General features: G+C 40.0%; 1 protein-coding gene across 1 annotated transcript in view; it reads left to right on the top strand.

Annotated features, from left to right (window-relative positions):
• cadm2b (cell adhesion molecule 2b) overlaps positions 1–10848 on the top strand; it is a 150914-nt gene that overhangs the window by 1248 nt on the left and 138818 nt on the right. The gene's annotated exons all lie outside the window — the stretch shown is intronic.

Consider the following 10848-nt stretch of genomic DNA (forward strand, 5'->3'; position numbering starts at 1 on the left):
CCCACCCACCTCCAGTTTAATAAAATTCTGCCCCCCTCCTCACTGATGACATTGTCAGTTCATTAACAATAATAATGACCAGAGCGATCATGTCCATAAAACTGGAGTTTCAGTGGTTTTCCATTATTCTAATGATTGATCCGTTTCTATTGAGGAGGCCCATCAATGATCTCAGACCATCATATCAATATCTGAGAGTCAACTCGTGAGATTTCCACATTGCATCATGGCATTAAAAAAAAAAAATCAGCGCTCAGATGAGATTTCAGTATCTGGAATGTCAAATATTTTTAGCCCAAGTGTCTGTATGTGTTCAAGAAAACCCTCGGCCCGGGCTCGGTTTCACTCAAATGGTAAGCAGCGGTGATTGAATAAATCTCATGAGGCTGACTTGTAAATTTCTCTTTAAATTACAAAATATTTATTTATTTGGCATTGATGCGTGTTGCCTTTGGCATTCTTGCTGTTTTTTTTTCTTTTTCTTTCCCCTTCAGTGAGTCTCCTCTCCACATGTTTGCTTCATCTCACTGAGCTTTCCTCCAACTCAAGATGCCATCATGTGGTATATATACAGCTGTGGTCTGATGACATATTCCAGCCACATCCGCCTCCCACTATGCTCCCTCAAGACATCCCCCCCACCCCCCTTTGGAGAGGATTGTGATTGGAGTTAAATGGCCATGTGTGATTTTTGCACGTTTTGTACTTCATTAACTACAATCTGTGTAGTGTTACTAACTGCTAATTTACAGTGTTATTGAAAAAACAAACGATTTTTTTTATTGTGTGGGCAGCCATTGTCATCAGTTCAAGTCAATGTAGTATGAAAATGAACCCTTTTTTTCCCGTATTGTTGCTTGCTATTGCACCTGCAACCAGCAGCTATTGTGGAAACCTTCCCTTCACGGTGCATTCAAGGATCCTCTGATATCTGGGATTTGAGAGTTGGCCTCCAAAAAGCATAGCATTCATGAGTTCAAATCTATACCACTGAAAGAAAACATCATGGCAAAAAAGGATGCAAAATGAATTTTATAGCACCTTCTGTAAAGATTGTTGGCAGTACACCTTGAGCACATCCAAACAGAAGAGTTTCCCGAAACAACAAGACCACACAAGAACAAATAAGATGACGCGATAGTTCGGGTCATGGGTTTTCTTTCTTAAGCAAGTTTCAAATTCCTGCGGAAAAAAATTTGTACAAGAAGGAATGAAACAGTTGCTGCTTGGAAAGTAGGGATTCAATCTAAAAAACGTATTTTATGCTTTGGAAAATGCTTGGAAGTAATTCCATGTGAATTATGGCTAAATGGAAAATCACTGGTATAGCTGGTTTGGACCTGCCTGGATGCTCGAACTCATGAATGTTAAAAAAAATATTTATATTTAAATGTCAGATGCAAATTATGGCGTTAAAATTTGAGATTAATGCCAGAAATCCTAATTGGAATATTTCATTATCGCAGGCTTACGCAGTGGACATTGTAGTTTATGGATTTCAACAACTAATTACTCAAAGCCAGTGTGCTTACTTTGTTATATTGGGATTTCAACGGTAGTGGTCAGAGCAATGCTTTTCCTCCTTAAGAGCCCATCTATGAGTACTTTAACAAGCTGCAAAGGTGTAAGAACGAGCACGTGATCGTCCACTATCAAGCTTTTAGTTTTAGAGTAAAAACATGCAACAGAAAGCTAACCCACTTTGCAACAGATTTGGGTTCATGAACAGACAGAGAGAATAGGGCACAGAGAGTTTTATCATCTTGTCCAAGAGCCCTGCTAAGATAGTGCCCACTTCAAGGGCTACTTTAAATATTTATGCTTTGAGGCCTAAGTTTAGACATGAAATGCCCAGGCCAGTGACCCAAAAGTCTAAAACATAAAAAAAAAGAATAAAAAATTACGCTGTAGAGATCCTAGGAGTCAAACAATGAATGAAACAAAGAACAGAAAGGCAGCGCAGTCACTCAAGTGTTCTCTCAAAATGATCAGAAATTTTAAATTTGCATTGGGAGCAGGATCTGCTGTAAAATAAAAAAAGACAAGATCGTGCCACATACAAAAAAAGAGCAGTATTTTGCCATCGGTTGTAGTTTGTGGCAGATATTCAAAAAACTTGAGTGTTAACAGCCAATTCTTAATAAAAAAAAAAAAAACAGCTGACGTGTGATGAGATGTGGTCCTGCGCTAGGCCGCGGCTTAACCTTTCACCACATTTCTCTGAAGTCTGTGCACAATTTTGGAGAGATCATGCTCTCTAACAGGCAAACAAACAGATGGAACTGAAAACATAACCTCCTCGGCGTAGGTAATAAGGTGCAGCATCTTCTGTGTGATCACGGCCTAATCGACAGTTAAATTGCAGTGCACCGCATCACACACTGCAGTGGTTCTGTAGACAAGACTTCAGCCTCAGCAGCTCTGTTCATGCTCCATAATGTCGAGAGTCATTTCATGCAGACTCATCCTTCTTAGAACAACTACACTATTAGTATTTTGCTTAAATGCATTGCTGGCCTCTCATTTATAACTGCAGCCTATGGAGGGCTATGCTGTCCAAATGTTTAATGTGCTTGCGTGATGGAATATATTAATTCTCATGCAGAGGTAATGCATATCCATTGCAGCCTGTTTATTGTGCGCCTCGCCTCCTGTGCCGCCGCCTCCGAGCGAGAGGTGCCGTTGCCCCCGTATGTGCACCGGTGGGAACTTGTGTCACTCTGTGAAGTGTTGGTGTATCATTATGCCATCACAACGTGTTTCACCAAAGGCAGCTAATGAAGACACCAGACAGACTTGTCAGAGACAGTTATCAGGTAAGATGGCAGGCAGGCTAGTAATGCTAATTAGCCATGTGGCGCAGCTATACTTAGTCTCTTCTGCAGACCTGTGAGCAAGTCGTGTCATCGATGTAAGTTTTGTGATTTGCGTGTTTCTTTGTTGGCCACAGCGTCTCTGCTTCGGTCTGACATTCCTTCTAAAGTGTTTCATCACTTTCATTTCTTACGGAGCGCCAAAAAGCTCCCATACCACCAAGGGAACTTTTCTTTTGTTTGAGCATGGAGTCTTTCATCATTTCTTATCTCATCAGACAATTTGGCAAGTACAGCCTGCAGGTGACATTTGAACGTTGGTGTGTGTTTGACCATAATGTGTGGGGGCAGTAATGAGGGCAAAGCGAAGAATAAATGAAAGTAGCTCCCTTTCTTTTTTTTTTCAAGGATTTAATCTTGTATCAAAACCACAGACATCAAAACTACAGACAAAGAGCGACAAGGAGGTTGAGAATGAATAATTCCTTCATAATGCAAATGAAAAATTTCTCCCCCTGATTAGGGAGGGAATTGAGGCTAGTCATTAAATATGCAAAACCATCTTGTAAAGAGTTTGATATTTCCTTTAAATATTGGTGTAGGAGCAGAACCATCCATTTCGGAGGGTTAGGACCCCTATTGTGAATATTAAAGGAACAATAGAAGAGGTTGTCACTTCATGCAAATGTACGAGATTAAATGTTATAGAGCAGTTAATAAAAAAGTTACGACTAAAAACGAATATCTTAGGAAATGTCAAACTGCATAACACCAGACTGGATCCCAGAACACACGGATGACCATTAGATCCTCGTGTAGCCATAATGTGTCTGAAACTGCATTTTGGTGATTTGCAGCCATTGTATTATGATTCAGTAATTACATTCATGCAATATTGCAACGCTTATATTTGCATTCTTTTGCAGAAACGCAAACACAGATGTGCTGAAAATCCAATACAATGCTCTTTCAGAAATTATGCTATGCTCCATACATGCATGCATAATAATGCATACATTACATTTTATATGGTAAAACACGTCCTTATTTAAATGCTTTCATTTGCACTTATCTAGATGAAAATTCCAGCAGACATGTGATATAAACAGAATCATTTCCTATTATTTAAATATTCTGATCAGTGTACATGTGACCCCTCACACACCCGCAACACCGTCATTATGTAAAAATATTTATTATATATGAAAACAAAACTCTACACATTAGAGTTTAAATTAAAGAGGTTTAGAAAAACAAGAAGCGCCAAACTGTCTCCTCCTAGCATCCTTCCGCAGCTGTTTGGGGTTGACATTTTGTGACCGATTACAGAATTCAGCGAGGAGTCGTCCTTTCCACCATTAGAATGTGTGATTCCAGCAGCAGCTTTCAATGCTCCACCAGTGGACATGGATATGAATAACTGTCCCGTCTGCACAGTCGATTTGTCATTTCGAGTGTACTATAGGATGGCAGTTGCTGCACCACTTCTCATTTCTTTTTTGGGGAAAATTGAGTTCTGTTTCAGCTTGGATCTGGGTGTATTGAAAATCTCTTGAAATGAATACATATTGGACCCGAGCAAAAGTGAACCCCAAAATGTCACACACTGTGAGACACAGGGAGCCTCTGAGATGTATGCATGGGCGCCTCTCCTGTGGGTTGGAATAATCAGTCAGCAGGAATAAGCTGGCTGAGCTGAAGGCAAGGTATGGCAGAGGAAGGTGGTTTACATTCAAGGATACCCGTTCCCCACCGCTGAGGGTTAGCTTATCCCCGCAGAATGTCTCCCAGCTGCCAAGCGCTGGCTCTGGCGCTGTGCTGTATACCACCTCAAATGATAATCCAGTAAAGGGGACAAATGTGCTCTAAAAGAGCCACTGCTGCCCTGCTTGCTTTCTGTTGACAGATATACATCTGTAGGGATAAGCCTCAAGCCAGAGGCAAATGTGCTCAGACAAGTGGGGAAGGGGCTTTAAGATTAGCTGCTCGCTGCCTCAACTATATGCCGCGTGCTGTCAGTCTCCCTTTGCCATGCTCTTTGTCATGGCACTTTTAACACACCGTGCCCCCTCGGAGTGGTATAAGCTTAGCAATGAAGCTGATAGACTGTAAGGGCAATTACACTATTAAAAATTATTTTGACCTGCATTTGAATGAAAAAGGTGAAAAGATTTTGTTCTGCTTGCCAAGAAGTCTGTCTCAAGATACTTATGATAACTTAAATACCACAATTGGTCACGCTGAAAAGTGGTTAAAGCAGCGCTTACATCAATCTCAGGCTCCTGAAGAGGCGTCTCTGTTCGCAGATCTTAAAGGGGACTTCGACTTAAAACCCAATTTACATGCAGTCCTAAGATCTCAAACAGCTGAGTCGATGTATCTCAACATTACCTGCTTGCTGCTAAAGCTGGGACCCAGACAGCATTAGAAGCGTTACGTCACCTTACAGCAGCTGATTTATACCTGCATGAGGCTGACTTCATAGCTGGGATAGGATTTTATATTATCGTTTGCAACCACGTTGAGCATGAGAATGAAATGGTTGGAAGTTTGTAATGCACATAATTGCAACTTTCCACGCAATGCAACGCAACTGTCAAACAAATTTAGAAGTTTAAAAAAGCACTTTTCAAAACTGGAGGCTACACTTTGTCTTTTTATGCAGTTTTTCATTTAAACCCACTTTATGTTCAAAATGAAATTCACCGTCTCTTACTGAAAGCTAATACGCCTCAATGCTGCGAAATTTTATACTATTTTTGTGGTGAAAACATAATTTAATTCACCATTACAAGGTGAAGAATCCTCAACATACAGAAGAACTGATTGCAGAAAAGAATAAACTCTGTTATTTATAATTACTTTACAGAATCTTCATTTAACCCTTTATCTGGAGAACTACATGTTCTACTTGCAGAAAGAAAAAAAAGAGGTGTTTTTTTTTTACCTGAATAAATCTATGTCAACCACTATTTGGAGATTGGAATGAAACTAAAGTCTTGTTGAATTTTTGATGAATGAGTTGCCACTGTGCTGTTGGAAAGGTGGTAGGCGTCTGCTCTGCGAGAGGTTTATGCATTCCCCACATTTCGGTATTGTGCCTGAAATGAAGCCTATACTTCATTTTATGCCCATTTGCAGTGTTGACCTTTACCAATCTCTCTTGGCCCTCATCTCTGTTGAAGTGGGCTTTGTGCCCGACTTTGGATGAGCCTGTGAATCTCATTTACCCTGTGTGATGATCTCCCCTTTTCTCCTTTTGCTGCAGTCTCTATGAGCAAAGTTAATATTTTTTGTTCAGAAATGACCGTGGATGTTGCACTACCCAGAGGTTGAGCCACCTTTGTTTTCTGCTGTCTTTGGACAAGCTTGTTTTTTTGTATTATTAGCACAGATTTTTTTTTTTTAAATAGTGCAGAAATGCAAGTGGCAAAGACGTTCAGAGCTGAATGTAAACTGTAGGATGTGTGGAGCATCATGATGTGCTTCCTATAATAGATGTCCTTTTTGGCTTCTGCTGTGAATTGTTGGGAGGCTTCCAAAAAGAATGATGGACTGTCTGAGGCATCACACTGCAACCAAACACCTGGAAACCTGACCACAAGTGACCATGCTTGTTTTGAGTTATGTCAGGGTCATTTGTGAGAGCACAAACAATGCGGACAATAAGCTGGGGAGCCTTTGCTTAGTGAAGTGTACGTTTTATTTCACATATGTCTACTGACACTGAGTAGGCAGATATTTTCCAGCTTTGGAAAAATGATATAATAGAAATAATGAAAAAATATTGAAGTGGTAGCTGTTGGTGTTTTGAAAATGGAAAATTATTATGAGTGATGATTTTAGGTCATTTGTTGTAATGTGTTGAAATATTGTGTCATTCATATGAGCTGTGAAATATGATGTGGAAATGTGTTCTAATTGGGGCTGCAGCTAGTGATTCGTTTCATTTTCTGATTAATTGTACTAAATATATAAAAAAACTACACATTTCCTCACAGCACAAGATGATGTCTTCTGAGCTCTCTGATCAACAGTCCAAACTCAAAGACATCCAGTTTCTAGTGATGTAAAACAGAGAAACATAGCAAATCAAAAGCAGTAACAATTAAAAGTTTTGCTTTTTTTCCTTTTTTTTTTTTGCTTGAAAATAGCTGAAACAAATAATTAGCAAAGTAGCATCACTTTGTGTCAGTCGACAAATCAGTGAATCCTCGAATTATTTCATCTCTACTCGTGACACCTCCTTGAAAACATCCTTTTGCAGACTATGTGAACTTTAGCCATACGTCTCCAAGTACATTTTCAAAAACGTAAACAATACAGCAGGCGCAAGTGCATTTAAATTGCCTGCGTCCGCTGCACTTTGAGGATTTAATGTTTCCATTTTCTCAAATCAACACTGAAAGTCCATCAGTTTCACACAGTCAGTAGGATTTTGCATCACTGAGTTGCTGTGCTCATAAAGGGCCCTCAGTCGAGCAGTCAGGCTGGACGTCTGAGCTCCAGATAAAGGAGACTCTGTTGCGCTATCTTTTGAAATTTGATAGCTTGCTGGAATAAGTCACACATTTTCATAGACTTGTAAGCGGCAAATCATGGCAAATGTAGTTATTTATTCCAGGGTGGCGTTTTGCATTTTATGGCTTTATGATTTGATATGGTTTGTGCACAATACAAAATTAAAGACCCTGCAAATAAATAAGAATGATAAAGAGGGGAAAACCTGCTAAGGACAGATTGTTGACTTGTGAGACGGGCTTGTAACCATTTGTCGGGGCAAAATGAAAACCATTCATATTCTCAGCTCGCTGAATCCCTCTCAGGGTATACGAGGAGCTGTAGACTATCCGAGCATACATTTTGCAGAATACAGACGGGTGCACCGGGCAGGTCACCTGTCCATCACAGAGGCTCTCATACGCTGACCGACAATATCGTTCATGTTGCGAGGCAATTTAGTGTCTTCACTCCTTCACGCCTTCGGAACTTGAGAAAAACTTGCCGGCGTAAAAAGCAAACTTAACAAAGAGGCCTCTAATTAAAAATGTCTTCACGTCAGGAAGTATTATGTGACATTTTCTCATGTGTTGTTGCTTTTTTTTTCTTGTTGTTATTGCAAGATAAGCAAGATGACTATTTAGGTGCCTGCGAGCATATATATATATATAAAAAAGCTGCACAAGTCTTCTTTCTTACAGCAATAAAATGTCAAAGTTTCATTAAGCAGGCTTGCTACTGCTTAGAAGCAAACTAATTTACACTGCAACTGTCAGCAGAACATGCAACATGCATCTCCACGGTTTCCACTGCGAGACATATGAGTCGCATTAAATTACTTGTTGACTGTAAGAACAAAACAAACAACATCAATACATAGGAGGATCCTACATATGAAATATGTTGGGCCTAGATGACGGTTCACTACCACATATGAAAGCGTCTGGTTGGACTAAAACCTGTATTCCAAAAACACACAAAACATGCTCTACAGTCCATATAGGATTAGTTTTAAAATGTATTTTTGTTTACAGTGAAAGCTGCAGATAAGTCATAAACCAGTGCACAATGTTTACTATTAATAACATGAATACAATCAGTTGTTCAATCAACTGTTTCTGCTCATTGACGTTATGTTGATATGTTAATCACATCTGCTAAGCGGTAAACCTAACCTTTCGTTTAAATAATTTAAAAAGACAACATCACTGCTCATGAGGTTGTTCATGTCAAGCTGAGCAACAGTTATATTGGAAAATGTTTTTCGCTTCTATCTGGAGAAGAAACTGTTCAGCACAAGAGCAGGAAAAAAACAAAACAAAAGAAAAATCACGTTTTGTTTCAATCAAACAACCAGAAAATGATTTTGTTCTATGAACCTACTTGAGTTAGATGCCATCCCAAAAACCTAACTTTAGAATGAAGACACAAAAAGCACAAACTTAAGCTCATGCATGTTTATACCCTTTTATTGACTTCCTCTTTAAAGGCTTCCCACAGGTCTCTAAAGCTGGAGTGTAGATACTGAATGCAGGCATATTTGCAAGTGAAGGTGGGGGATAAAAGCACTGAAACTCATGTCCTCATAAAGAGGGATCAGCAGTGTGAACGGGAGCTGCATACCGATGCAAGAGATGCCAGTGCTCAGAGCCAGAGAGCATGCTTTGCTAGAAAAAAAAAAAAAAAAGCCTTAAAGCTGCTAAGCTGAGAGCAAGAAGGGGAAAGGAAGAGAATGTGTGAAGCAGGAAGGCACGCAAACTGTAAAAAGCGGCGAGAAGTGTCATTGTGTAAGATATATCTGCCATTTCCTTCATCTGCTGCGAGCAGGAAACTTAAAAGGGGTTACCGCGGTTATAAAATAAAGGTTAAACCATTACATGTAGCATAATATAGCATGCTGCTGTTCCCAGACTTCGTCTTGATTTTTGGTGTGCGTGGCTTCTAACAGAAGACGGAAATCTGTTGCTGTGCGTCTGCGCTGGCGACAGCTGTGGCCAGAGGTGTGTTTTCAGGTTGTCCGTCCATCTGTCTCATGATTGTAATACCTCAAACACCAAGAGGGAATTTAAAAAAAAAAGATTTGGCACAAACATCTACAAGGATTCAAGGATAAAGTGATTAGAGCTGGGTGGTCGAAGAGGTCAGAGGTCAAGGTCCTTGTAACCTAATGCTGTGAATGTGACAGATCAGGAACACATGGAGGGAAATTCACAGACATCCACCTGAACTCAGGGATGCATTGGTCAAAGATCAAGGTCACTGTGAGCTCACAGAACCAGTTTTTGCACACAATTAATTCGCCAAGAGTGAGGAAATCTCACACAAATGTACAGCAGGACAAAGGGAGCAAGTGATGACATTTTATATCCGAAAGGTCAAAGGGCAGCATCACTGTGACATCTCTGCAAAAACACTTTTCTGGCCATTATTCAACACCAAAACTCAGGGACAGAACGGGAGACTGACCATATTTCACATTTGGTCAGGTGCTGAACTGGTGACACTAACCTTGAGTGTCCACCTTGAAAATGTGGTGATTCTATAGATCTAAAAACATGAAACATCCATGGTTTAGAATTGGAAGCTAGTCTGCATCTATATTTGGAACGTTATCTACTGAATCAGCTTTAGTCTGAACAGACATGGATGGAAACCGCAACTCGACTAGCAGGTGGAGGCATACAGCTGCCACTTCTAGTTCTTTAAGGATTTATGTGAGGGAAGACAGCTTAGGATTTGTAAGGAAATGAATCCAAATATTAGCGAGGAGCGGTACAATTAGTAAAGCTGGCAGACCACATATTATTGGCAGGTGGAAACAAATTTCGCCACCTGACTGCTGCGTGAGCGGGACGTTCTGAGGCCGTGTGACAGAAATCTCTGGCGTTTATTCCCCCCCCCCGTGTTTTAGCCTGAGCATAATGATATACTGATCTTACTATGTGCGCTGAAATGAAGGATGCAGATTAGTTTAATTTAATACAGTTTAAGTATAAGCTTTGCTCTGCAGTTCACACAATTCAATTAATTGCATATTCTCTCTGAGAGTTTGCATATGTTAATGATACCTGCTGTTGTTTATGTTGGGCTTTCGGTACACACACGGAGATGAAATTTTTTTATCATAGAGGAGCTTTGCTGTGTAATTGTTGAACAGGCTATTATCACCAATGAGTCATAAGGGCTTTAATTTAAAACGGGGTCACTGACCTCGCAGTCTGACTATCTAAATCAAACAACTCCCGGTGTACCTAGTTTTAGCAGGGTCACCGTCCTTTTAAAACCTTGCAAATTACTTTTTTTGCAATTATATCTTCAAAGTGATTGTGAGCAGAGGTTGAAGTCAAAATTATATGCAAGAAGGTCCAAACCCAAATGAGTGTTGGAGTAAAGGAAGAAATATGATGGCGAAAGTGCTGCCACCAAGTCTGACTCTGGTGAACTAGAAAAGATTACTTGTCCCGAGAAATCTTTCGTCGACATAATGCTGCGGTTAAAAAGATGCACTTACTCAAATTTGGTGATCTTATTTTAA

This window comes from Stegastes partitus, unplaced genomic scaffold (assembly GCF_000690725.1).
Source record: "Stegastes partitus isolate 25-593 unplaced genomic scaffold, Stegastes_partitus-1.0.2 Scaffold472, whole genome shotgun sequence".
NCBI lineage: Eukaryota > Metazoa > Chordata > Actinopteri > Pomacentridae > Stegastes > Stegastes partitus.